Source organism: Elaeis guineensis, chromosome 13 (assembly GCF_000442705.2).
Source record: "Elaeis guineensis isolate ETL-2024a chromosome 13, EG11, whole genome shotgun sequence".
NCBI classification, from domain to species: Eukaryota; Viridiplantae; Streptophyta; class Magnoliopsida; order Arecales; family Arecaceae; genus Elaeis; species Elaeis guineensis.
In genome coordinates, this window is record NC_026005.2 from 71,623,972 (window position 1) to 71,648,740 (window position 24,769).

At 33.0% G+C, this 24,769-nt stretch overlaps 1 protein-coding gene across 1 annotated transcript in view; it reads left to right on the top strand.

Moving 5' to 3' along the window:
• Positions 1–24,769, top strand: part of LOC105036399 (PLASMODESMATA CALLOSE-BINDING PROTEIN 1) — a 27,299-nt gene that overhangs the window by 1,066 nt on the left and 1,464 nt on the right. The window lies entirely within an intron of this gene.

Genomic DNA, 24,769 nt, shown 5'->3' on the forward strand with positions numbered 1-24,769 from the left:
CCTTCTACTAACATGTTTGTCTAGACTCAATCCCGTAAACAAACAAGTGTGAGGACCCTCATATTTTGTGATTTGAAAATATCTATATTTTTTCAACAATGCAACACGAAGCCTCCATTTACATTTTTGAATATTATCTGATGATGTGCATCGTACGGATCATAATTTTGAATGCGACTGAACTACGTTGTATGTCCGATGCTTCATAATGTGATAAAGATCAACAGCTCTTCTTACATAATCTTTACTCTCAAACATTAGACCTTTAGAAAATTCAGTCATCGAGGAGTCCCAAAATTGATTGTCAGAGTTCAATCTTCGACCAGCACTAACACAACCACCATCATCTAAATTTATATCGTTAAAATATTATGAAGGTTCGTGCAAACGAGGTTAAGGTTCTTCTACATTAATATTAGCCTGAACATCTTCATCATCATTCTCATCTTCACCATCATCATCATTACTGCTACTGTCCTCATCTATCCAACAGTCTTTATCTCCACTTTCATCTGACTCAAAGCCTAGACTATCAGAATTTATTCAACTGACTACCCAGTCATCGTTTCCTATATGAGTGTCGTCTCCCGTACTTACCACTACTTCTAGCAAAGTAGAAGTCACCATAGCAGAAGACACAGGAGAAGTCACCATAGGACTCTGAATAATTGGACAACTAGGAATGGCAGTAGTGGAATATTGTTCCACAAAAATAGCCTCAACACTATCGGTTTGCACCATAGGAGTTACGAAAGGTGAGAAAGGCCCAACATTATTGTCCGCTTGAGTTAAAAGCCGATTATGGTATCCGAAACTTGGTACATCTTTCTTTTCAATATATAATTCTAAAAATCGACATTCTGAATATTTCAAAGGAAAGGTCAGTATTTCTTCGATATCTTCATCGTCATCAATTGGAACTAAGATATATTTGCTCTGCATTAACTGTCCCAACAGATTAGGAGATTTTCATTTCAATTTTATTTTATATTTTTCTTTGTCTACAGGAATACTGCTGTATAAATGATCCAATAATTCTTGACGTGATAATGATGAAGATACTCTAATCATCCGATTTGCAGGGTGACTGTACTGCACACTAGTTTCATCATTCTGTATCATGCCATCATAATACAATAGTACACGAACTCGAGTACTGGCCATTTTCTCAGAGAAATCTACGATAAAATCAAAATCAAAATATTTAGTATTACTAATTATTTTATCGTTTCAAAAGATTTACATGACACATGCATCATATCATCAACAAATAGGTACAGATAGATCCTATCCCATTCAAAAATTATATTAATTCTATAGATTAATTACATTAATCAAACAATACGCAAAAAGGACCGAAAAAATTTTGACAGTATTTTTCCTTAGTTCTCCCCACATGACTCAAAATGTGCGAGGAGAACTAAAAAAAAATATTGTCTGAAATTTCTCTCGAACCCTCCGCATATCATTCGAATAATGTAATTATCTATAGAATTAAATACAATTTTCAAACTATCCAAACTGGACAATCAATTGACCAATGTATATATTTTACGGTATCCGTACAAAAATATATATTCAAATATATATTTTATACGGATATCATAGAATATTCTACATTGGTCAATTGACGGATCTACGTTTTCATGAAATGCAATATATTTTAAAATTTTTAAATTATGACCGAATCGAATTTTAAAATATATCTGAATCTAATGAGATAAAAATAAAAATAATAAAATAATAAAATAAAAATAAAAAAATTGAAATAGATGGCCCACCGTGGGGGCCATCGTGGGGCCGCCGTCGGGGGCCGTCGCACAGCGATCGTCGGAGCCCGATGGGGCCCGCCGCCATCGTGGCCCATCGCCTGGGATCTGCTGTATCCCACCGTCGGGCCCGCCGTCGAGGAAGGGGAGGGTCAGGGCCCGCCATGGGGGGCCGCTGCCGTGCCCCGATGGGGCCCGCCGCCCTGGCCTCCCCTCGACGGGGCCCACCACCCTGGCCCCCGTGGGGCCCGCCCGCGGCCCATCATCGGGGCCCGTCGTCGGGGCGCATGGGCCGCCGCTGGCCGTCTGTCGCCGGCGGCCAAGGAAAAAGAGGGGCAGAGAGAGGAAGAGAGAGAGAGAGGAAGAGGGAAAGGAGGGGCCGGCCAAGGGAAGGGGACCGTCGGGGCCCGCCGCCGGCCGTCTATCGCCGACGGCCAAGGAAAAAGAGGGAGAGAGAGAGAGCAAGAGAGAGAGAGGAAGAGGGAGAGGAGGGGCCGGCCAAGGGAAGGGGCCCGTCGCGGGGGGCCACCGCCGGGCAGCCATCGGCTGTCTGTCGTCGGCGGCCAAGGAAAAAGAGGGAGAGAGAGAGGAAGAGAGAGAGAGAGAGGAAGAGGGAGAGGAGGGGCCGGCCAAGGGAAGAGGACCGTCGGGGCCCGTCGTAAGGGACTGCCGGGGCCCGCCGCCGGCCGTCAGTCACCAGCGGCAAAGAAAAGGGAGAGAGAGAGGAAGAGAGAGAGAGAAGAAGAAGAGGGAGAGGAGGGGGCCGGCCAAGGGAAGGGGAGGGCTAGGGCCCACCGTCAGGGCGCGCAACCGGCCGCCGGGGCGCACGGCCCGCCGTCGGCCCTCTGACGCCGGCGGCCAAAGAAAAAGAGGGAGAGAGAGAGAGGAAGAGGGAGAGGAGGGGCCGGCCAAGGGAAGGGGACCGCCGGGGCCGCCGCGCGTGGGCCACCACCGGCCGTCTGTCACCGACGGCGAAGGAAAAAGAGGGAGAGAGAGAGGAAGAGAGAGAGAGGAAGAGGGAGAGGAGGGGGTCGGCCAAGGGAAAGGGAGGGCTGGGGCCCGCCGACCTTCTGATGTCGGTGCCCAACGAAAAAGAGGGAGAGACAGAGGAAGAGGGAGAGAGAGGTGGCAGCTCACCGTCGTCGGGAGCTCGCCGCCGTGCCGCCGTGCCATCGGAGAGACGCCGGAGAAGAGGGAGAAGAGGAAGAAGGGAGAAGAGGGGGAAGAAGGGGAGAAAACGCCATTTCCTTTGGCATTTTCTCTTTTTTTCTCTTTTTCTTTTTTTGGTTTTTTAATTTTTTTAAATTTCTTTAATTATTTTTATGTAATTTTTTAATAAATAAAATTAATTAAAAATAGAAATAGTAATTTGAATGATAATTTTTTATTTGAATTAAAGTTAATTTTTTTAATTTATAATTATAATTTTTATTTTTTTACCATTTTTTTCTCTTTTATTCACTTCTTTTATGGTTTTTTTTTGGAATTCAATTTAAAATTTTTATAACTTCAAATTATAATTTTAATTTTCTCTCATTTTTATCTTTTTGACATTTTATTAGGTATTTTTTTCCTTTATTTAGATTATTTTTTAAACAATTAAATTTAAATTAATTTACTTATTTAAAATGATATTTTTTTATTTCAATTATAATTAAAATTTTTATTTCTTAAAATTTAAAATTTAAAATTTTAATTTTCAATTAGAATTACAATTCCTATTTTTTTTTAATTCTATTTTTTTTCCTTTTTTTCTTTTTTTATGGTATTTTTTATTTTTTTAATATATTTTTTCTTTTCTTCAGATAATTTTTTTAAAAAATAATTTGAAATGGACAACATAATTTAAAATGATATTTTTTATTTGAATTAAAGTTAAAATTCTTCTTTTTTTTTAATTTTAATTTGCAAATTTCTTTTTGTTCACATTTTTTCCTTTTTTTACTTTTTTATGGCATTTATTTTTTTATCAAAATTTAATTAAAATTAAAAATTTAATTTTTTTTAATTCAAATTTATAATTATATAATTTTTTCATTTTTTTTATTTTTTCTATTTTTTCTATTTTTATGAAATTTTTTAGGCTATTTTTTATTTATTTAAAATATTTTTTAAATAAATTAATTTAAAATTGGGAAAGTAATTTGAAATGATATTTTTTATTTTAATTAATTTTAAAAATTTTATTTCTTTAAAATTTCAAATTATAATTCTTATTTTTTTTGGATTTTTTTAAATTTTTGATTTTTTAATGGCACTTTTTATTTTTTAATTTTTTATTTTTTTGAATATTTTTTTTTAAAAATTAATTTGAAATAGGGAAAGAATTTAAAATGGTGTTTTTGAATTAAATTTAAAATTTTTATTTTTTTAATTCAAATTTATAATTTTTATTTCTTTCGTATTTCTTTCTTATTTTTTTTTTCTATGATATTTTTAATTTTTAAGATTTTTGTTTAGATATTTAAAAAAAAAATAATTTGAAAAGAAAAAAATTATCTAAAATTATCTTTTTTGTTTGAATTAAAAATTTAAATATTTATATTTTAAATTTTATTCAAAATTAAAATTTTTATTTATTTATAAATTTAAAATTATAAAATTTATTTTTTTCAGTTTTTTTTTTGAAGAAAGAATTAGAAAACGTCATTTTGAATGGCGTTTTTAAAATTGCCATTCAAAGTGACGTTTTCTAATTTTTTTTTTTTTGGACGATGTCTATATGGAAATTGTGGGTGGCGTGATCTGGATAAAATGCCATTCAAAATGATATTTTATCTCTTTTATATTAGATTTATAAATAAATTAGAATTTATATTATTTAGATAAATATATTTTTTTTATATTATTTAGGAAAAGGACTCAAGTGGATTCCTTCCTGAAATCTTCTCTGTTTTATTCGCTAGAGTATAGGTGGCTCCACGACCAAACATGGTACAAATTGAAACTAGGTGAAAAAGTTGGACGACTGTACTTTGATAGTCGTGCAAAATATGATCTGAGCCTGGTATGCTTTTCGTACTTATCTATAGCACAAAAACTTTAAGGGAAGAGCAAAAAAAAAAAAAAAAAAGGGCAAATCTAGACTTTTTAGAACAATAATAATGATTCTTAACATATCTGGTACATCCGACACATTTAGAAAAGAAAGAGTATTTTAGTAAAATAGAATGATTATTTCTTTCCTTTTTTGATTAATCATCCCTTTTAGGTGGTCTAATCCTCCCTCTTAATAAAAGAAAAGGTAAAACAGAAGAGTCCAATATTTTGCTTTGATAATATAACATATGTTGCAGAAATATTTAGTTTCTTAATTAGCATATGCAATATATATATATAGAAGTCCTTTCACCTCTGTGGAAGGAAGCAAATCTAATTAGCATGCATGAGGGTTGACTGTGAAAGAGGGGGGATAAAGAAAGTATATAGCTAATTGCTTGCTTATTTGAAGAAAGCAAAAAAGATTTTTAAGTGCTGAAATGGATTTTGGGCAATGATATTTGCAAATTAATATTTGACATCATTTTGCTCAAAAAATATATGGATAATATATGATGCAAGAAATTTATTCTTCTTTTAATTCTAATTTTTTAATTAGTATATACAGTATTTATTTGTTAAAACAGAACGTCTACATCATACCAAAAAAAACAAGACATCAACGCTACGCTAATTCGGCGACGAGTTCAGAACCTTGGCAGGTTACGTGACGTCTTCGAGTGGAGAGTAATGGCCGGGCTTGCCGACTTTACGTGAAGTTCCCACTGTCCAGATTAGATAATGACGAATATAATTGTTTTAGAAGACACAGCAATATATTGAAAAATACCTACCATCTAACGCCACCATCTACCCAAGAGGAATCATTTTTTTAAATTTAAATCCCCAAGCACGAAAGAAAGAACGTCATACGTGATACTTTTTTCTGAGAAGAATCCAGGTTAAGACTGTTAGGGGTGAGAACTGAGAAAACAATTCTTTTTAGCATAAAACTAGCATAGTGGCCGGATGACATCCGGATCCATTGATTTTACAAATATAATAAAATAATCATCACAATAATAAATTTTAATATAAAATAAATTATAAATGTAATAATTTAATTAGAGTAAATGAAAAAGATATTACGTAATAAGTTTACCAACCATGTTTGCTATTTATGGTTAAATATGAATATAGGTTAATTCGGCTCTGGTGTACATTCAAGAAGAGCATTAGATTGGATTCAGGATCAGTGATTGTTATGAACCATCACCAAGTTTATTGGAGGCAACTCCACTTTATGGTGTCAAAAAAAAAAAAAAAAAAAAAGAAAATTTTTTGTTCAAAAGGAGAAATTGCAAATCTTAAAAAAGGAGTTATCGAAGCACATGAAATTTCACTCAAAAAAAAAAAACATGTAAAATTAATCATGTGTGTGATCACCCGGCCCAATTGGGTCCAGAATTAGCCAAAGCCCAAACGAAAAAAAAAAAAAAAAAAAGAAAACAGAGGAGAAGAACTCCCGAAGGGAGTCTTCTTCCTCCTCTCGCCGGCTCCCAATCGGAGTCGGAAAAGAGCTCCCTCCGACTCTATTTAAGGAGGAGATCCCTCCTCTCTTCCTTCCACCAAAGACCTGAGATTCAGTCGGTGGCAATCACCGGAAAACCACCGCGGAGATCCGTCCCTGTGCCGTCCAATTGCTCGTCGGAAAAGCCTCGCCGGCATCGGAGGTAAGCCTCCTCCCCTTCCTCTCTTCTCCCCTTTCCTTCCCATGCCTGTGTGCACGTTCGCCGGCGACCGGAGTCGCCGGATTTTGTTGCGAAAGAAACCTTTATTTTTGCCATTTTTCCGACGCCGGTGGTCACCGCCGACCATCGATTTGGCCCTCCTCTTGTCGTTGGGTCACCCCCCTCCTGCCGATGGCCGTCCCACGCCGGTTGCACCGCCGGCCGGCCAGCCAATAGGAGATTGTGAGATCCCCTGTTTCGGCCCAAAGGAACCCACGGGAAGAAGGAAGGAAAAGAAAAAGAAAAAGAAAAGAAGAAGAAGGAAAAGAAAAGAAAAAGAAAAGAAAAAGAAGGAAAAGAAAAGAAAAGAAAATAAAATAATAATAATATAATAATAATAAATAGGATTTTCTCTCCTCTCTCTTCCGTGAAGAAAAAGAAAAAGAAAGAAAGAAAGAAAAGAAGAAAGAAAAATAAAATAAATTAATTAATAAATAATGATATAAATAATAAAATATGAGAAAGAGAGTTTCTCTCTCTTCCCTCTCTTTCTTCAACCTAAACTAGTATTTTCTCTCTCTAAAATTAAACTTTCTCTTTCTAAATTCTCTCTCTATGTTATTTCTCTCTCCTAAGATTTTCTAGAATTTTGAGAAGAATGATGATGAATTTAAATGATCATAGTGATGAATTTTTGATCTGTGATCACCGGACGGTACACCGACATCCACTTTGATCAGATTAGGTATTTTTAAGATTCTATTTTTCATGATTTTATTGAATTATCTATATGATAATTTCAGCATGATTTGATCTGATCGATCAAGATTTGTTGAATCATATTATCTGAAGAATTCAAGATGAGTTTTCTCTCTCTAAAATTTTTTCTCTCTAAAATTTTTTCTCTCTAAAATTTTCTCTCTCTTGATTGATTCTCTCTCTAAAAAGGTTAGTGAATGAAGAAATTTCTTTTAATAAGTCCTGATCTGATTCTAATGAAGAATCTTGATCCATGATTGTCAGACAGCGTACTGGCACCCACCTTGATCAGACCATGAATCTTTAGATTTGATCATCCATGATCTCGAACTAACCATGACTTGATTTGATCATGTTGATTTCATCAATCAAGATATTGGACCAACTGTAATATTGGATTGTGTCACCTGATCAATTTGAATTGTACCTCATGAATTCTCTCTCCTCTAATTTTTTCTCTCTACTTGATTTTATGAAATTGATGAAGAAACTTTGGTCCTATCACTTCGAATCCGATTTGATCTGATAGTCAAACTTTGGATCGTTTAGGTCCTAATTAGATTTTTGATTAGATGAAATTAGATGATCGGACCCAATCTAAATCGTTGAAATATGGTATTCGTATTCTTTCTAATTATTAAAATTGATTCTGTATAGGATTGTGGATGTTTGATCATGGGATATCGTGATATGATCTACGAATAAAATTTTTGAAAAAAAATTTATAGAATTATGTGGATTTATTGGAATACGTTCGCGGTAAGTAATGTTTCACTTTTTCTAGATTTATCGATAAATTATAATGTATTTTTCTGACATGATTTGTGAAACGATGCATGAATTGGATGAATGGTATTTTGTTATGAAAATATCTTATTTGAAATATTATGATGAAGCATGATTGAACATATTGATTCCATGATGCATTATATTGATTGATTTCGATACTACATAATTATATATTTTATTATCGAAATTAGAATATGAAACATGATTTATGAAGAATTCTGATATAAGAACAATATGAATTAACAACCTGACTATGTAAAGGACCCTGCCAATGGGGGCATATATGTTGGCAATTAATTTATCCCGAGGGTTTACGTCGTCAGAGAGACCAGCGACAAATCACCAGAGAGACCAGCAGTTCAAAGGACTTTGCTACCAGATGATTCACAGCTCACCGTAAGAAGATACGCGGTGTTATGACCCTGCCACAGAAAAAATATGGTTATAGCTCATGGTTGACGAAAGAATTTAAGAATGAAAGAAATTGAAATTTAGAAAGAAACTTGAATTTTCGAAAAAGAAATGAATTTAGCATGAATTATATTGCATAATTAAAAATTGATTTCGAATTGATGAACTCTATATGCTTATTTTCTATAAATAATTATTTACTTAAATGCCTGATGAAATCTGTTGAAAAGTGATCATTGCTTACTGGACTGTCTAGCTCATTACCTTCTATTTTACTATTTTTACAGATGTTGAGGAATTAAGATGATACAAGATATGAATGGAAGAGTGATCAAAAGTAGAATCTCTATACTTTTATTTTTGGTTGAAAGTCTTATTGAATTTGATGTAAGGACTATGAATCATTGTTGAATTTATTGAGACATTAAAGAAAAAAATCTAGGTCATTATATTTTGAATTTAAATTATTGACTAATTATTCTGCTGTTATTTTAGGATACTATGATAAGATGCCTTGCATGCTTATGGGAAGAGTTTTCTATGAGTATGCGACGGTTGCCATGATCCTCGATTCATAATCTCGGATCGGAGGCGTGACAATTAATATAGTATCAGAGCATAAGTGGATGAATTATGAAACATAGAATCAGATATAGAATGGGTGTAAGTGGATAGACACTAGAGACATTATAGTGTAGATCTTTGATGATTGTAGTGGGAGAAATATTTATAAATTTTGATTAAATATTGAGATTATGTATAAAAGGATCGCAAGAGATTATGACATATGGAGTTTGAAATATGATGGATAATCTATAGATCATGATATGATTAGTTAGATCTTGATCGAAAGTAATCACAAAAAGATTGACATAAAATTTTATTGTGCATTATAGTTATTAATTTGATCATTGGTTATTCAAATGAATCGTAAGTTCAAATTCGATGTGAGAATAATACTATGATATTACTTCTAGTTGAGAAGTTGACTATTATAGGCAAGATAAAGATTTGATAATAAAATGTTGTTCCAGAATGGGCTAAGAAAGTTTTTTTTTATGATGCTTGATTGGAATATTTATCGAAAGTGAACTTGGTATGTGGATCATATATAAAGTGGCATATTAGGATGAATGCATATTTGAAGATATTGCAAAGAAGCCTATTTCTTATTGATGAAATTGATTTTGAGATTGTAGGATATTCATCGTACTGGAATCTTTAATCATCATCCTTAGATCTAGATAATAGATCTTATTATGTCTCTTGGAGACTACATGATGTGTATGAAATTTCAATTTAAAGATTTTGTATCTAAGTTGATCAAGAGATTTTCTGATATTATTGTTGAGGTTGTTAATGAAAAATTGATATTTTTAGATTAAGATAAAATATCTGATTTATATTTATTTCAGATTAAGGGATCCATGTGAATTTATAATTTAAAAAATTTGGATTTAGGAATTGATATGGAGTTCCTTTGCTTTTGTTAACAAGGTCCCTAATTGAATCTACTATTAAATGGAGATTTGATTTTTTTTTGAAGCTTGTATGAATGTTATGAAAGGATATTTGATAGATATTGAAGATCCTGATGATAGAAATTTAAAAAAAAAAAATAATGATTTGAAGTTCTTATATATTCTGATTATGTCCAAATTTGGTGGAGCATCGAAGGATTTTTTCATTGATTTGACTTATAAGAATTTTTGATTTGAAAATTATCGAATTGAATTGATATGAGAATTAAAATTTGATTCACATTGATTATAGTAAATCTATATGATGGTTTAAATATGATATTGGACTCAAGGGTTAATCAAGATTATTGTACACCAGTAAAAGTATGAATGAGAATCGAAAGTTAATCTTTGACTTCAATTAAAATTTAAAATTTTAGATCTTTTCTATTGATAAGATAAAAAAATAATTTGATCAAACTTTTTTTGATGAACTTAAGAAATTTTGATTGTTAGATCAGAGTGCGCAGCGGAAGCATGGTAATCTGGATTACTTTGAGTAAGTCAGGAACGTTGATCCTTTGAATTAAAGAATTATGATAGATGATATGGTTTGATACAAGAAATTTATTAATATTAGAAAGAATAATATTTTAAAAATTTTAAATTATTTTAGATATCATAATGTGATTTTTAAAGTAGTGCTTCCACCTACTATGCTACAAAAATAATTAGCATCCTAATTCTAGGATGAGTGGACCTTTGATTTTTGATTTTAGATTTAGAATATTTAGACATAAATTTTCTCTATCCTAGAATTAAAGTTTATAATTCTCTATTTATTAGGAAGAATTTGAGATTGTTTATCGAATAATGATTTCGATCTTAGATTATTATACTCAAATATTTATCTTCAGGGTATAATAAAATTTAAAGTTTGAATTCTTTTGATCATTATTATTCCTCTGACTGAATGAAAAAGATTAAAGTTATCTATTGATATTGACGATTATTCTATAAAAGATGGATTGGAGTTATTTATAATTTAAATTGATAATAAATCGATTAATTAAGAGTTATTAATGTTTAAATAAAGAAAATTGATATACTTACTTAGAATAGAGACATTGATTTTGATTATAAGAAAAATATAGTTTTGATTTAGATCAATTTTTGAGTTATTGATTTTTATTATGGAATGACTTAATTATAAAATTTGTTTCAAGAAATAGAATATTTAAGAGTTTGAAGGTTTGAGTAAGAAAATTTCAATGACTAGAAATAGTGATATTGATTCAATCAACAATGGTGATATTGATCTTTATGAAATGACTTAATGATGAAGTTGTATCGAGAATTAAAATATCAAAAATTTGAGAATGAGATTGAAATGATAAATCTTCAACCTTTGAAAGTATGAATAAGAGAAAATATTTTTGAATTTTGATTGATTGAGATGTCATCATATGATTCACATAAGTATGTTTTTCCTCTTATGATGGGTTGAAATTAAGAGTGGATAATATATATAAAAAAAAATGAATGATGATGATGAATGAAGTTCTTATGCAAGAATAGAGACATTGATTTTCTTCTACCTACAAGAGATGGATTTGATTTTAATTTGAGTCATGAGATATTGAACATTAATTTTATAGAAAATGAGATCACAATTTTGAAATTTTGAAATATTGAAAATCTTTGAGATGTTGATCTTGATAAATAAAAAAATAAATGGTTCCGTTTCAGATCAATATTTGATGTATTTACTTTTTTCTTATGAAATGACTTAAGAATGAATTTTATATCAAGAATTAGAATATTGAAATAATTATGGATGAGATTCAAGTAAGGAAATACGAAGACTCAAGTAAGAAAAATTTCGAGGACGAAATTTCTTTTAGAGGAGAAGAATGTGATTACCCGGCCTAATTGGGCCCAGAATCAGCCAAAGCCCAAACGAAAAAAAAAAAAAAAACAGAGGAGAAGAACTCCCGAAGGGAGTCTTCTTCCTCCTCTCGTCGGCTTCCAATTGGAGTCGGAAAAGAGCTCCCTCCGGCTCTATTTAAGGAGGAGATCCCTCCTCTCTCCCTTCCACCAAAGATCTGAGATCCAGTCGGCGGCAATCGTCGGAAAACCACCACGGAGACCCGTCCCTATGCTGTCCAATTGCTCATCGAAAAAGCCTCGCTGATGTCGGAGGTAAGCCTCCTCCCCTTCCTCTCTTCTCTCCTTTCTTTCCCATGCCTGTGTGCACGCTCGCCAGCGACCGGAGTCGCCGGATTTTGTTGCGGAAGAAACCTTGATTTTTGCCATTTTTTCGATGCTGGTGGTCATCGCCGACCAATGGTTTGGCCCTCCTCTTATCGTTGGGTCGCCCCTCCTCCTGTCGACAGCCGCCCCACGCCGGTTGCACTGCCGGCCGGCCAGCCAACAGGGGATTGTTAGATCCCCTGTTTCGACCCAAAGGAACCCACGGGAAGAAGGAAGGAAAAGAAAAAGAAAAAGAAAAGAAGAAGAAGGAAAAGAAAAGAAAAAGAAAAGAAAAAGAAGGAAAAGAAAAGAAAAAGAAAAAAAAAGAAGAAAAAAATAATATAATAATATAATAATAATAAATAGGATTTTCTCTCCTCTCTCTTTCGTGAAGAAAAAGAAAAAGAAAGAAAGAAAGAAAGAAAAGAAGAAAAAAAATAAAATAAATTAATTAATAAATAATGATATAAATAATAAAATATGAGAAAGAGAGTTTCTCTCTCTTTCCTCTCTTTCTTCAACCTAAACTAGTATTTTCTCTCTCTAGAATTGAGCTTTCTCTCTCTATTTTCTCTCTCTAAGTTATTTCTCTCTCCTAAGATTTTTTAAAATTTTGAGAAGAATGATGATGAATTTAAATGATCCTAGTGATGAATTTTTGATCTGTGATCACCGGACGGTACACCGACATCCACTTTGATCAGATTAGGTATTTTTAAGATTCTATTTTTCATGATTTTATTGAATTATCTATATGATAATTTCAGCATGATTTGATCTGATTGATCAGGATTTGTTGAATCATATTGTCTGAAGAATTCAAGATGAGTTTTCTCTCTCTAGAATTTTCTCTCTCTAAAATTTTCTCTCTCTAAAATATTCTCTCTCTTGATTGATTCTCTCTCTGAAAAGGTTAGTGAATGAAAAAATTTCTTTTAATAAGTCCTGATCTGATTTTAATGAAGAATCCTGATCCATGATTGTCAGACAGCGTACTGACACCCACCTTGATCAGACCATGAATCTTTAGATTTGATCATCCATGATCCCGATCTAGCCATGACTTGATTTGATCATGTTAATTTTACCAATCTTGATATTGGATCAATCGTAATGTTGGATTGTGTCACCTGATCAATTCGAATTGTACCTCATGAATTCTCTCTCCTCTGATTTTCTCTCTCTTCTTGATTTTATGAAATCGATGAAGAAACCTCGGTCCTATCACTTCGAATCCGATTTGATCTGATAGTCAAACTTTGGATCGTTTAGGTCTTAATTAGATTTTTGATTAGATGAAATTAGATGATCGGACCTAATCTAAACTGTTGAAATATGGTATTCGTATTCTTTCTAATTATTAAAATTGATTCTGTATAGGATTGTGGATGTTTGATCATGAAATATCACGATATGATCTACGAATAGAATTTTTAGAAGAAAATTTATAGAATTATGTCGATTTATTGGAATGCGTTCGAGGTAAGTAATGTTTTACTTTTTCTAGATTTATCGACTAATTATAATGTATTTTTCTGACATAATTTGTGAAACGATGCATGAATTGGATGAATGGTATTTTATTATGAAAATATCTTATTTGAAATGTTATGATGAAGCATGATTGAACATATTGATTCCATGATGCATTATATTGATTGATTTCGATACTACATGATTATATATTTTATTATCGAAATTAGAATATGAAACATGATTTATGAAGAATTCTGATATAAGAACAACATGAATTGACAACCTGACTATGCAAAGGACCCTGCCAATGGGGGCATATACGTTGGCAATTGATTTGTCCTGAGGGTTTACGTCGCCAGAGAGACCAGCGACAAACCGCCAGAGAGACCAGCGATTCCGAAAAACTTTGCTGCCAGATGATTCGCAGCTCACCGCAAGAAGATACGCGGTGTTATGACCCTGCCACAGAAAAAATATGGTCATAGCTCATGGTTGACGAAAAGAATTTAAGAACGAAAGAAATTGAAATTTGGAAAGAAACTTGAATTTTCGAAAAAGAAATGAATTTGGCATGAATTATATTGCATAATTGGAAATTGATTTCGAATTGATGAACTCTATATGCTTATTTTCTATAAATAATTATTTACTTAAATGCCTGATGAAATCTGTTGAAAAATGATCATTGCTTACTGGGCTGTCTAGCTCATTACCTCCTATTTTACTGTTTTTACAGATGTTGAAGAATTAAGATGACACAAGATATGAATAGAAAAGTGATCAAAAGTAGAATCTCTATACTTTTATTTTTGGTTGAAAGTCTTATTGAATTTGATGTAAGGACTATGAATCATTGTTGAATTTATTGAGACATTAAAGAAAAAAATTTAGGTCGTTATATTTTGGATTTAAATTATTGACTAATTATTCCGCTGTTGTTTTAGGATAGTATGATAAGATGCCTTGCATGCTTATGGAAAAAATTTTCTATGAGTATGCGGAGGTTGCCATGACCCTCGATTCACAATTTCGGGTTGGGGGCGTGATAATGTGTAAATGAGTAATAAATTACATCTACTATAAAATATGGTGATAACATAATATTTGACAACAAATACCAATATTATCACCAAATACTACTTGGACATTGGGTATCTAGAACAAATAGGAACTTCATAAATGAAGATGATTTTTAAACAGCAATAAAATAATCAAAATTGAAATAAAAATTCTGATAAAAGAAGAAAACTTTTTTAGATTGAATTGATTGGTTAAAGCAGATGAATTACAGCAGTAAATGCTTTTTAATACATATTAAACTGAAACTTGCTCAAGAAAATAAATTACAAAATCGGATTGAGCAAAATTAATTTATTCGATCACATACTTGTTAGAAGATTTCAATTCATAATGCACAAGCAAAAGTACGATTACTATGAATAAATGTTTTATTCATACATGAAGTATTGTGTGCTGAATGATATATTCAAGTAGGAGCACAAACTTAATAGCGCAATATCAAATATGTAACTTACTTTCTTCTTGATGAGTTCACATTGTGTTCTCTTGCCAGATTATTGTAAGTGTTTTATTCACACATGAAGTATTGTGTGCTGAATAATATATTCAAGTAGGAGCACAAACTTGAGAGCGCAATATCAAATATTTAACTCACTTTCTTCTTAATGAGTTCACATTGTGTTTTCTTGTTAGATGTAGGAGCCCCTGATATCATAATCTTCAAAGACTCTGGTTTTGCAATAGCTACAACCTAAAATTTGAAAACATACCCATACACTGAGTCAAGAACTAATAGGAAAAGATCAAATAACAGTGAGAGAGAAACTAATGTTAAAAAGACTGCCTTTCTTCTTTTCCCAAAGTATTAGCCCCCTTATCAATTCAAAGACGACCTTTCTCCTTTTTTTCACCAAAGTACTCATCTAGATAGGGGGGAAAAAAAAAAGATCACAAGGAGGGCAAAAAAATATAATTTTTAGTTGGAATCAAGCTCAGAGAAACCCAAGCACCTGCAGACAAAATTCTAATTTCAAGAAACCCACAATATTTTTCATTAAAGAAAACAATAAAATTTTTAAAATTAAAACTGATATAGCTATTCTAAAGAAGAAACTCCAATCAAATCTAAAGAATGGAAGCAGAAACATCAGAATCTAGAACACTAATCAGGCCTGATAGGGTGGCGGTTGATGGCTTCCACCACAATTAAATGGGTAAATGGTGATGATAGCTGATTTCAAGACAGACATATGATTCAAATTGCTAGGTTGAGTTAGGTTATCTATATAATAAACTCAAGATGGGTTCAGAATTAATTTTTAATATGTTTGATAAATAGATTGGATTTGGATCATTAAATTTTTGAATGACGGTTACGTGAGTTCAATCTGACCCACCCCAATTCCCAAAAAAAAAATAAAATAAAAAGTTTTGAATGTCACGGGAGGATAAGGATATAAACAATAAGGACTCGTTTGGTTCGTGGGAAGTACTTTTCTTCCGAAGAAGTAACTTCTTGAAAGATAACTTCTCAAGAAATTATTTTCTGAAAATAGGATTTTGATATGTTTGGTTGACCATGAGAAGATAACTTATTATAAAATAGCTTATATCTGGATGAGCATCTATTTTATTGAAAAAATTATGTAAAATATCTAGTATACCCTTAGTAGATATAAAATCATACATTTTTACTTATAAACTTTATATAAATATGAATATTATATTTATATTTATATTAATATAATATTAATATATTATAATATAATATTAGTCTATAATAATTTATTGTGTTAATATAGTACTAATATATTAATATTATATTAATATAATATGAATATTTTAATATAATAAATTTATTAATATTAATAAAAAGTATTATATTAATAAAAATATTAAAATAATATTAAAATAAAATAAATATTAATATTATATTTATATAAATATTAAGATAATATTAATATTATATTATATTATTATTTAGTACTTCATTCTAACCATCCATTGATATTTTACTAAATTTTAGTTATGAATCTTAAAAAGATATTTTAGGAAAGAAAAAAGTACCATCATTTTTCATATTAAGTGCCAAAACTCATCTTTCCCGTAACTTTCTACTTTTTATTTTTTATAAAATATGAAAAATAACTTCTCATAATTTTTTTTTAATTTTAATTAAATAATTTTTTTTTTTATTTTTCAGAAAATATCGCTTCCTCCCTATTTTTCGTCAACCAAATGGGACTAAAAATGAATGTTCAACGGTCAAGTATCCGCTGGCTGATCCGTCAATCACGGCATCCAGAAATCCTGACATCCCTTCCTCCGTCCTGATCGTGCTACCTTCTTTTCCTTTTGCCTTGCTCTTCTCCCAATATTGAATCCCCCTCCCCTTCTCCAATAAAGTATTTGGGGTGCAATCCCGATCACGTTTCATAAAAGCATTGGATCGAAAAAAAACTAATCCGAGAAGCTCACCAGGGAGCCGGTGCCATATGATATGGACTCTTTACACCTGGGTGAGTAAAACTTCATCATAAAAGGATAAAAAGTGCCACTATGGAGGCGTCTCAACCGTCGCTTTCGTTCCCACCTTCTCTTCTTCTTCCCCTCTCTCTCTCCGTGTTATTTGCTTTTCGTCTTTCTTCTGCCAATCACCTGACCTCTGCCAACCACCTCCCGCAGCTGTTCGTCGAGGCCAGGAGCTCGCCGCTGCGGGAGGGGGAGGGGGAGGAGGAGGAGGAGGCGGCGCCGCCCACGGAGGAGCGGTGGACGCGGATTTTTTCATGGATTTAATCTCTTTGTTTGTTTGCGTGATTTTTATTCCTGATTTTTTTGTTTGCGGATTTAATCAGATGGGGAGGCTTTCGTCCTCGAGAGCGGGCGAGCGGGAAGCTTAGGCGAGCTTTGCGGGGGTTCTCCAAGCGTTGCTCCACACGCCACCGCTTCGAAAATAATGTTGGGTATTAGAATAGTCACACGTGCCACGTTGGGAGATGACTCCACAATCTTACGTGACAACACGAAAGCTCACGTCTAAAATCCATTGATCATTTTATTATTATATAGATCGCCAGGTAGCATATGGACGCACGCAATATGCATTTTATATCCAAAGAAATAAAAAAATACAACAATTTGGTAAAAAAAATAATAATAACAATAATAATAATAATATAAATAACTGAAATTAGAAATGAAAATAGAGCACCGTAATAAGACATAAGAATTAGAATAAGGATAAGGGTAAGGATAAAGATAAGAAAAGCCGCATAAGAAAAAAAATAGAATAAAAATAAAAAATATAAAAAATTTGAAATATAGAATTTATTGATCGGAAAAAAAAAAGAATAAGCGCAAACAATTTCCTAAAGGTGGTGCGATGCACAGAGTTACATTTTTTTAAAGAAAATGATGCATTTATTTTTTTTTATTACAGATGCATTTATTCTTAAAAAAAAAAAATTTAGTTCTATAGATCAAAATATGGAACTATAATTTTTATAAAGAAATAAAAAACTATAAAATAAAAATGCAATTGAACATAAGAATTTAAAAATAAGATGCAGAGGAAACATAAAGTTTAAATGCAAAATAGGAATAGAAAACTAAAAGCTAACAAACATAAAGGAATAAAATACATAATAAATATTTAAAAAGTAAAAAACAGATAACAATACATATACTAACTTGTGATGTAAATCAAACTTATGAAACAGAATTTTAAAATAAAAAATAAAACATGTAATGGAATGCAAATCAATCATTTTCTAAATAAAAAGAACCATATATGCTTTCGTGTTATGTGATGAGTTAATCGACGAGCAAGAATAACAAACAGAACAATAGGAGATTAGATTTATATTAAAAAAGAGAGAAGAAAATAAGAGAAAAATGATTCCATCTCATCTTTCTTGCTTTCAATTTTAGGATGCATTTGGTTCGCAATCGAAATTGAAATCAAAATCAGAATTGGAATGGATTGAAATAAGAATCAAAATGATTATATTCTCCAATACATTTTTGATTTATTGCTAATATCAAAATAACTTTTGAATATTAAAAAAAATAAATTTGAAGTTTGAGAGATTAAGATATTTTTATTCCTCTCTAAAATCAGAATAGAAATGAAACTCATCCCCAACCAAATAATTGGAACGAAAACTCATTCCCATCCTATAGGCCAACTCTTTCCAACCAAACATATCCCTAAAACTTTAGGACAAATTTGATACTTATGACTATATTGGACCATCAAATGATATACCTGTTGGATTTATGCCCTAGAAATTAATTATTGTGTGACACATTATGTATTTCCAGGGCCTAAATTTGTACTTGTAATACTTTCATTATAAGTAAAGGGCTTTTTCTTTCCAATCATGCTTATGTGTCCATGATTTGTCCTACAAATTAACAAAGATGATTTTTGTACATTCTTAAAGAGTTAAGAATTTGAGATATACATTAATTAGTGGTTAATTTCTAAATGCTCCCGATCAAGGGATCATCACGGAGGACAGTGATCAATCCATTTGAGATCGGTGCACGATTCACCTCCCTTGTGAGCAGATGAGTCTTGGGTCTGCAGTATAGAGACACTGGGGTGAAGGTGCAGGTGGTTGTTAGAGAACAACTTGCACTGAACGTGACCAACACGAGAACCACATGGATGTCTACTCACTCTTTAGTGGTCTTCTCAATGCTGCAGTGGTATGAGTAGTCCTTTGACCTGCGGTGATATTGGCTATTCGCAGTGAGGCTACTGAGTTTGACTGCACGTTTTCTTGGTCTCTAGCCATTCGGATCTTTGTTGTGTATGTTGGCTTCAGTAGGTTCAGGTTTGCTATTTGGAGTAGAATGCACCTGGATGGAATTTATCGACCTTGGTAGAAAAGGAGAAGTCCTATGTGATTTGCGAGATTGAGTTCAGAAAGACTTTGGCCAAAGCAAGTATGAATACCGAAAAAAAGAGAGTTTTCATGGGATTCACAAATGAATTCGAGTCGAGCCAATCTTACATAAGACTGACGATGGGGTTTGACGAGTTCTCCATGACCTTCATCAAGTCGGGACTCACGATAGAAGGACTAAATCATACGATAACTGCACTTAGAGGTTCATATTATTATTCTACTGAGTCGTCACTACATACTGCTAGGTGTCACTGGTGGATTGTGAGACTCATCGGGTTCATCTTAATGATCGATGGCCCTCGAAGGGTAGAATTGAAAATGTTCCAATCCATCGAAAAGAATTTCGATGATATTATGATAGAGATCACAATATATCTCACTACCAGATAGAATGGAACCTATGGGGTTACACATTAAAGGATTTAATCTCGAATTTGTCAATTAGGCTTATGAAGTTCCAATTGGGTTAAAATTTATTTGAAACTCTATTAGATTTATGAGAATCATGCTAGCACATGGTTAAACCTAATTCTTCTCGGGACTTTGATTTGATCAAATTCGTAGCTTTGAACCTAACCTAAATTCATTTGGATTTAATTAGACTCTTATTTATAAGTCTAAGAGGATTTAATTAAGTCAATTAGTTGGCATAATTATCCTAACATTATCTCTTCCATATCTCCTAATTATCTCTAAGTATGCATGTGGAATAGATGAAAAAATGGGTAACATAATTTTTTTTTTGAAAATTATTGAGCGCCATATCCTAGAGGGGCCCACCCCCTCTTATGTGTCATGACGTGAAGGAGAGAGGGTGGGGTCTATGCCCCATCTCTTATGGCTGGAGATCCCTTTGTGGGGCGTCAAAAGTTGGCATCCCAACCACCTGACATGTATTCCATGGATGGCTATTGTACATGCTTAAAAAGGCTGATTAATTATCTTTTATATCTGATTTTATTTAACATAAATTATATTTAAAAGGTAGAGGATTCTTATGAGATAAGGATCTACCTTTGTAAGATGACAGAGTTCCTAATATGTGTCAGGGCTTATGTCTATTTAAAGGGAGGTCTCTAGGGTTTCTTAGTATTGATTTTTCATCAAAAAAATCTTCTCTCTCTCCATCTCCATGCCTCCTTTCTCTCATATTCTTCCTTTTCATGTCCAAAGGTTGGGTGTTCTCTCTTTCACATGCCTAGAAGGAGTTCTGGTGACTTAGAGATTAAGGATTGAGGAGAAGAAGAAGAACGCTACAGATCAAGGAGTTGATCTCTCAGTTAAGATCAAAAGAGTTGATCAGAGTCCTCAAGGTCAAGGTTCTTCTTGAGAAGAAGAATATTCTACGAGAAGAAAAATTCGAGATTGATCCCGGTAGATACCCGTAGAGGCCGGACACGTGTACGGCTCTATCTTCAACGAATCCGAGATAATCTGAAGCGGTAAATTTTTACCCACGCAAAGGTAATGAGATATGATCTCATATTTTTTTTAAATTTTAGATTAATTATATATGCTTTCTTCTGAGCTTGAGTAGGTTTAGATCTGGTATCTTGCATGTGGGGTTAAAGGGTTTAATCCGATTTATTTTTCACTGCGTGTTTTTAAAATTTTAAAATCTACACATGCTGCCTATCCTGTTTTCTATCAGTGGTATCAGAGCTAGATTTTTTGAAAACACATATGATCTAGTTTTTAGGTTAGATCTGAAAATTTTAATGATTTAAAATTAATTTTGTGCTGATATAAGGTTGTCCTGTTATAGGGTTTATCCCCTATACTATAAAGATTGTCCTAGCATGAGATTAATTGGTTTTGAAAATTATTTTTGAAATAATTAAATTAAATTTTTTAGATCTAAAAATTAACATATATGATATATTTATTTTTGATTTAGATCTAAAATTAGAATGATTAAAAGTTCACATCAAACTGGTATAAGGTTGTCCTAATATAGGATTTACCCCCTATATTGTAAAGGTTGTCCTAGTTTGATGTGAATCAATTTTTAAAAAAATACTTTCAAAATAATTTAATTATTATTTTAGATATAATTTTATACATATTTGATATATGTAAATTTAATTTTAGATCTAAAATTAATATATTTATGATGCATATTTAGTTTAAATCTGAAACTACATATATTCGATATATGAAACTAGGTTTAGATCTAAAACAGTTTCAAGATCATAAGCCATTAATAGCATGTAATGAAATATAATCTAAAATCATTTTTAGATCTAAAATTAAGTTGTTGTATGCGGGTATGGGTTGAACAAATTAGGTCTAAATGATCAAATTATAATTATGGTCTAATTGATTAGATCAGGCTAAATTTTTTTTTTTCGATTTTTGAACAGTTGATTGAACCTAATCGATAGATGATTAGGATTAGATCAAAGGGGTTCAAAGTCGACTTTAGTTGTAGTTAGTCGCATCGATTCATATTTTGATGTGAGTTGATTGACTCAAGGCCAAAATTTGGCTCAATGGCTCGGGTCCATTTCAATAGGTTAATCTAATCGATTCTAATCGACCAATTTAGTGTCTAAGGTAAGTATTTAGATGGTTGTTATTTAATTGGTTCCATTGTCTAACCTGATCAATTTTGATTGGTGTCTAAGAAAAGCAACGGGGGAACCCCCACGCATCTTAACTTATCTGGCCATATTGGAAGATTTAGTTTTATATTAGGTTACTTGTTGACTCGAGTTCATCCATGCCAGCTAGGCTAGTTAGACATATTGATATGCTAATCTAATTTAATCAGTCGGATGTCAGATCTGCTAATTTAGAAGAGACCTAAACTCAAATTTTCTCATTAAATATTAAGTTTAGAGGTCTTTCATCATTGTAAAGATGCGGGTGTCTTCCTGACGTTGATCGTTCTCAACTGGTTACAGTAGTTTGATTGTATCGAAAAGGTACAACCACTCTATTGACATGAGATATCTCGGGGTAGAGATGGGGTTGGACCCAAAAATTATTAGGTGAGGGTCCCAATGACGACTTTGCACCCACTGGTGAATGATGGATTTGACTTAACTAAAGAATGTATCAATAACTGTTAGGTAAGGCCACAAGATTTAGAGACATAGTCCGCTGCATCTTACTTAGTGAAGCAATGGATAAAGTATTGTCCACTCATCGATCTATACTCACCAATAACTGTTAGGTGAGGTGTGTATAGATTAATGAGACCGTAGTATCCACTTGAAACTGATCGCGTATAGGTTTTCATTTTTCCACCTGAAGAGTGTGGGAGATTCGAAGAAATAGTAAAATTTTTTATTTATTTTTAAAGTTTCTAAAATAAATAATATTATAAGTATAAAATCTAATTAAAAACTATTCTCTCTGTAGATAATCATATCGAGTTCAAACCCTTTAGCCCGAATTCTCGATACAAATAGGTTGATCAGCACCAATTACAAAGACTGGCTCCGAAATTTGAGAATCATTCTCAATTCCAAAAAGTTCACCCATGTCCTCGATCAGAAAGCACTTGAGTTACCTATTCGCCCATCTGCTGATCAACGAGCTACACTTGAAAAATGGATGGATGAAGATAATAAAGCAAAGTACTACATCTTAGCGTCCATGTCCAATGATCTTCAGCAACAGCACGAAGACATGAGGACTGTCAAAGAAATGCTAGTTCATCTGTAAGAGTTGTATGGTGAATAGAGTCACACAGCTCGTTTTGAAGTCTCCTGAAGATTTTTCAGAGTAAAGATACGTGATGGGCAGATCGTCAGTGATCATTGTTTGACAATAATCAAGGACATAGAGGAGCTTCAGAAGCTCGGTATGAACATGGACAAGAAACTGCAGGTGGATCTGATCCTCCAGTCTCTTTCTGACTCATATGGACAGTTCATTATGAACTACCATATAAATAAGATTGATGCTACTTTGCGAGAGTTATTGAATATGCTGGTGACTATAGAGGGCACCTTGAAAAATTCAAAGGGCACAATTCTGACTGTGGAGCGAGCTTCCTCCAAAAGAAAATCTTCTTTCAAGAAGAAGAAAAAGCCTGCAAAGAAGCAAAAGAACGTGACCAAGCCCAAGAAACATGTTCTGAAGAAGGCTGACGATAAAGAAAAATATTTTCATTGCAAAGTCGAAGGTCACTGAGGAAGGAACTGTCCGACCTACCTGGCAACTATCAAGAATAGGAAGAAGGATGGGCCTTCTGAAAGTATGTTTGAGTTGCTTATTATAGAAACTAACCTAACGATTTTTTCTTCTTCTAGTTGGGTTCTTGATTCTGATTCAAGTACTCATTTATGCACTTCAATGCAGGATCTTGAAGAAGTTAAGGGACTGAGGGAAGGCGAGATCACTCTCCAAGTCAATAATGGAGCAAGGGTTACTGCTGTGACCATTGGAACCTATCTTCTGCGATTACCATTAGGATTTAGTTTATTTTTGAAAGACTGTTACTTTGTACCTATAGCCAGTAAAAATTTGATTTCTATTTCTGTGCTGGCACAGGATAATTATAATTTCTATTTCAATAAAGACAAGTGTTCTATTTATTTTGAAAATAAACTTGTGGCATGTGCTTTCTTGATTGATGATTTTTACCATTTGCATACCAATGTAAGTGTAAATATTAACGAGCAAATTATGAATACCATAGGGTCTAAGAGATCTAGAGATAGAATTAGTCAAAAGTATCTGTGACACCTTAGGCTAGGCCATATTAGAGAGGACAGACTCAACAAACTGGAGAAAAAATGGTCTTCTTGGATCATTAACTTTCGAGTTTTATCCAGTCTGTGAATCATATTTTCAAGAAAAAAATGACCAAACTACCTTTCATGGGATAAAAGAAAAGGATCACTGAGATATTAGCCCTGGTACACCACTGACGTGTGTGATCCATTTGATGTAGAAGCCAGAGATAGCTATATCTACTTCATAACCTTTACCGATGATTATTCAAGGTATGGTTTGTATATCTGATGCACCAAAAGTCTGAAGCCTTTGAAAAGTTCATAGAATTCAGACATGAAGTAAAAAAATAGATCGAAAAATCCATAAAGGTTCTTCGATCAAATCGAGGAGGGGAATACCTTAGTGAAAAATTTTCGGACCTACTCAAGAAAATGGCATAGTCTCATAATGGACACCTCCAGAGACACCTTAACTCAATAAGATATCAGAGAGGAGAAATCGAACCCTATTAGATATGG